General features: G+C 34.7%; 1 long non-coding RNA gene across 1 annotated transcript; it reads right to left on the bottom strand.

Annotated features, from left to right (window-relative positions):
- Nucleotides 1–1,551: 1,551 nt before the first annotated feature.
- Nucleotides 1,552–4,525, bottom strand: LOC132799506 (uncharacterized). The gene is made up of 3 exons (XR_009634224.1): nucleotides 4,306–4,525; nucleotides 1,855–2,180; nucleotides 1,552–1,738 (listed from the first exon to the last, which is right to left on the bottom strand). It is a non-coding gene; the product is annotated as an uncharacterized LOC132799506 (long non-coding RNA).
- Between the last annotated feature and the right edge of the window lie 485 nt (nucleotides 4,526–5,010).

The following is a 5,010-nucleotide window of genomic DNA, read 5'->3' as shown; positions in this document are numbered from 1 at the left end:
AAAGATGCATAAACCTCATTTAGATGTCAAAGTAATTGGGAATGTACCTGGTTCCCCATATAATTATAATTAATTTGTAACCAGAGTACGCTTTATCCATCCACTTTATTCTAACAAAGTGTGCACCATTTCAATTTTTAATTTTGGTTGATTAATATATCCAAGTTTAACAAATGCAATATCAATTTTTATTTATTTATTTTTCTGTTATTTATTTTCCAGAGGACAAGACCATTGCAGAATTGTGTATGTATGGTTTTGATCAATGAATGGTATTTGTAGGCACTTGGGTTTCCCGTTTCACTTTCCTGTTTCTTCCATGCCTCTTGCTTTCTTGGCCAAGCCAGTTACTCTACTCTCCATCCTTCCACTCTTACTCTTCTTTGCAATTTTATTCCACACTAGGCAATTATTCCTCTCCATTTGTTTGAGCCCACTGAATCGCCAGGATAGCGTTCCTCTTCCATTGACCTTTTGGGCCCATGTGGACTATGAACCTCAACAAGTCTTTGTCTTTTATTGGGCCTTTCTTTTGGTTGTTTTACCCTTATTGGTGTGTGATTTCGGGTGTTTATAACAATGTCCAAATGATATTCCAGCATGAGTATGATGTGATTTCTCTGGTTGCTGGTTCACTATTTTGTTAAAATTTTGGAAAGACAATTTAGGTTTAAAAATAAAGTTTATATTCCAAGCAACAAGTAGTTAATTTCTGGAAGAAACATTTAAGAAAAAGCTTTAAGTTCTTTTTTTTTTTGAATTTTTTTTTAAGTTAAATTTAATGAAATTCTGTGTCCATTTCAAAGTTGTGGATTCAAGAAAACATTTAACAAATAAAGGAGAGTTCTTAGTTAGAGTGGATTTGGACCTAGATTTTTAAGATATTGAGCTATATCATATTAAATTACCATTAATTTCCAAAAATATGAGTTTGTTTTGTGCATCAAACTATATTTAATACGAAATTGCTAATTTGTAGATAATAATAGTAACAATCCTTTTATAATAACAATTACCATTATGGAAAATTATCTGAATTCAAAACACATTTGTCAAATTATAATATGGGGAATTCCTAGTGTTATAATTGATTCCCCTAGTGTTATAATTGACTATGGTTAAAATTCTTTACAGAACAAAGAGAAAAGATGCAGAAAAATTATTGTTGGTTTACGTACATAACCTGCACTTCAAGCAAATCAAATTGTTGATTAATCTACATTCATTAAATCTGGCGTAGGAGAATTGGGTTATTGACATAAAATCATGACCAATCATGACCAGTGGATCATGATTTTTCTAGTTGAACATTCCAACGTCCTTCATAAAAATTTTAGCCATTAGCAAAACAATAACAGTAGAGTTATTAAATTTTAGATATCAATGATATAATATTGTTGATTTTTTTTTTTTTTGAGTTTTATATTGGTTTTATTTACATTTATAATTTAGATTGTTTCTCGAAGAAAAAAAAAAGAAAAAGAAAAAGAAAAAGAAAAACTACTACCATGCATATAACAAAAATATTAGTATATTGATGATAAACTCCGATAAGGTGGGGAATGACAATGCCATTATTATTAGATGGTTTTTAGTTAATAATATTATTAAAGTAGTCATATATGATTATGACTATAATGAAAAACAGTTATATGAAAGTATTTGAATTTTAATTTCTTTTTCTTTGATCTCTTGGGATTTGGCTAGTATAGCATTAGTGCGCCACTCAAGGTGTAACCTAACCAAAGAAAGATTGTATATATATTAAAACCAAAGAAAGATTACACATCAAAATAATGAGCATCGAAGAAATCAAAAATATGAAATACCAATTCATTCTGTTTGCTGCCTTACCAACTCATTGTGTTTGCTGCCTTTACTTTTGATGCTATTTGGAGGTTGAGCGATGAGTGTCAAGACCTCTCCTGCCTTGTCTCTTACTAATCCCGCTGAGCCAGTGACCTGGAATCCTCCCAATCCTAGTGTAGTGAAGATGAATTCGGATGCTGCTGCTAAGAATGGAGCTGGCTACCATGGTAATGAAGCTAGAAGTCATGGTGGCAGAGTTCTTAAAGTTCTCTCTCGAAGACCTCTATTAATATCCCTGAGGTGGCTGAGCTTTTTGCAATTCTCCAAACTTTGCAGCTGGCTTGTGATCATATGGGATGGAAATCAATCGTCTGCGAGAGCGATGCTAAGAGTGTTATTGATTTCTTAAACTCTGCTGGGAAGGTTCATATTAATCGGTCAGTTGAGACTTTTATGGCCGAGATAAAAAACTTAGGCCTGTTCTTTGATTTTGTTTCCTTCTTTAGGGTTCCTAGATCTGCAAATCTTTTGGCTCATATTTTATGTAAATGGGCTTTTAACTCTTGTATAGGGAGCTTATTGCTCCTGAGCTTGATGATTAATCCTTTTGTTGTAACGATGGATCAGGCTGTTGGATAATAGCGGAAACTATTGAAAAAATAAATTGGAGGCTTTGCTGTTTTGACAAAAATAAACTAATTGAATTGATATTATAAAATAAAATAAAAAAAGATAAGACAGGCCGAGAGTTCAAGGAAGTAATGGCTAAAAGCACTTAAAAGGGGCTTAATTGGACTTTATTCGCATTGAGTAGACATAGCCTATTTATAGGCTTACATTGATGGTCCAAACTCTACATTGGCGATCCTGACAACCTAGAAATTTCGGCATAGTTAACTCCCTGAAATTTAGTAATGGGGATTGGAATGGGGACTGCCTCTCCAATCTGTTCGACCAAGCAACTATGGAAAATATTAAAAGTATGTTTTGGGCAAAACATGTCCTGAATGCAAAACTCATTTGGTTGGGAACCAAGTTAGGCTCTTTTAGTGTTAGCTCGACCTATAGTTTGGAGGAGGGGAAAAGAGGCAATGAGGATTTATGGTGGAAGTTCCTGTGGAAGAGCTAAATTCACAAGAGGTCTAAGTTCTTCCTATGGAAGCTCGCAAATTTTGGACTCCCCGTTATGTCAAACCTTGTATCTAAGGGCATTGAGGTAGAATGTGACAGGGGTGTTCATGGGTGTGAGAGCCTTGAAAGTGAAGTGCACATCTTTTTTTAAGTGTGAAATGGCGAAAAGACTATGGTTCGCTAGTCCTTTGTGTATTAGATGAGAGAATTTGGGCTGAACTGGTTGACGTTCCTATCTAAATTGTTTAACAGAGCTGGCGGGAGTGCTACCAGTGCACCTGGACGACAAAGACAGGCTCTCTCTTTTCGGTGCTATTATTTTAGAACATCTGTGGGGGTTGCGAAACAAAATTGTGCACAAGGAACCCGCTAGTAGTGTAGAACTCTCTATGTTTTTAATCTTGAACATGGTTAAAGAATACGAAAAGTCTAAAGAGTCCAGGTTGTGTGAGGAGTCGCGCACAAGCTACGAAGTGAGTGGGGAGAGTCGTCAGTTATGGTGTAGGCCACCTCCTGGAGTCATAAAAATTAATTCTGATGTAGTAATAAGCAGTAAAGGCAGTTTCTTGGGTGTAGTAGCCAGAAATGACAGAGGGGAACTGATGCACATTCATATTACTTTCAAATCTAACATCTCCATTCCTGAAGTAGCAAAGTTGGGTTCTAGAGGCCATGCAGATTGCAGCTACATATGGATGGAACAACGTATGTGTCGAATATGATGCTATTACAGTTATTAAAAGTTTAAATAGCAGAGAGAAGAGATTCCTGCACTAGTCAGCTGATTTCATAGTTAAAGACATCTTTTTACTTGTTTCCAATTTTTCAAATAATTCCTTTACCTAGGCTCCTAGGAAGGCCAATAGACTTGCTAATTTAGTTGGTAAATGGACAGCATATAATTGTTTCTCTGGCCTTTTGAATCTGAATTTTATGCCCAATGCTCTTTTATTGTATTTGATTCAGGAGAGTGATGCTGAAGTAGCTTCCGGAATCGGGACCTTTTTTTTTGCCCTCTCTTTTGGTTCAATGAATCTCATTTTCAACCCCCCCCCCCCCCCCCCCCCCCCCCCCCCACAAAAAAAAAAAAAAAAAAAGAGTTTGGAAATAGTATAAATTTGCATCGGTCATAGCCTAGGTTAATATTTCCCCTTTTTGCCTCGAATTTGCATTAGGCCACGTTGTACATTGGAAAACCTAAAACAAGCTTCAACAATGGGGATTTCAACTTCTAGTCGAAAATTTTTAAAGAGAGATCCGAAATTAATGAAGAAACAAAAAAATAAAAAAATAAAAAATAATGATATCCTCATAGAGAGAGATCTAAATGGACTAATGTAAAGAAATGAGAATGAATTCGATCACCTCTTCAATCTTTGCCCACCTTTAGATTGACGGAGTTGAATCTGTTGGATAATATGTTAAAAATGGGGACCTGAATAAAATAGAAGAGGTAAAAGAAAGGAGAGTGGCTGAGGCTAATTCTAATTTGAAGGAAAAGAAATGCTAAAAAATAAAGGAATATATGTAATAATTGCTCTTTTTTATTAATTCAAAATAAGTTGATACAAGCCTATATGTAAGCTTAAAAGGGACGGTTCAAGGTAAGCAACCGCCATATGCTTTGCTGTTTTCTTTTCAATACATGTAAAAGTACAGCTCATTTGAGTACACATGTCAACCTATTAACTTACTACTCAATATATTTAAAGCTAGCTTACGTGTGGCAATTTACTATGGTTTTAGTAAACAATTTGATTTCCTTACATTAAATGCAAGACACATGTCGCTTTTCTACTCTCTAAACCATGAAGTATCCAAATCAAACTTTTCCTCATGCTGCCGACTTTGATACAAAATTACAAATTATTTATTATTTACTTTTTAACACCCTCTTTTAATTTGTAATTTTGGCAAAGTTCTTGAAGTCTTCTAGCTTCTCTGTTGTTGTCGGCTTTGTAAAATGTCTACAAGTTGCTCAGATATATTAACAAACTCAAGTTTAATTTCTTCTTCTTTGACTAAATATATGATGAAGTGATGTCTAATTTCTATGTGCTTTGTTCTGCT

This window comes from Ziziphus jujuba, chromosome 9, assembly GCF_031755915.1.
Source record: "Ziziphus jujuba cultivar Dongzao chromosome 9, ASM3175591v1".
NCBI classification, from domain to species: domain Eukaryota; kingdom Viridiplantae; phylum Streptophyta; class Magnoliopsida; order Rosales; family Rhamnaceae; genus Ziziphus; species Ziziphus jujuba.
The sequence above is the reverse complement of the archived record's forward strand: the minus strand, read 5'-3'. Positions and strand labels throughout refer to the sequence as shown.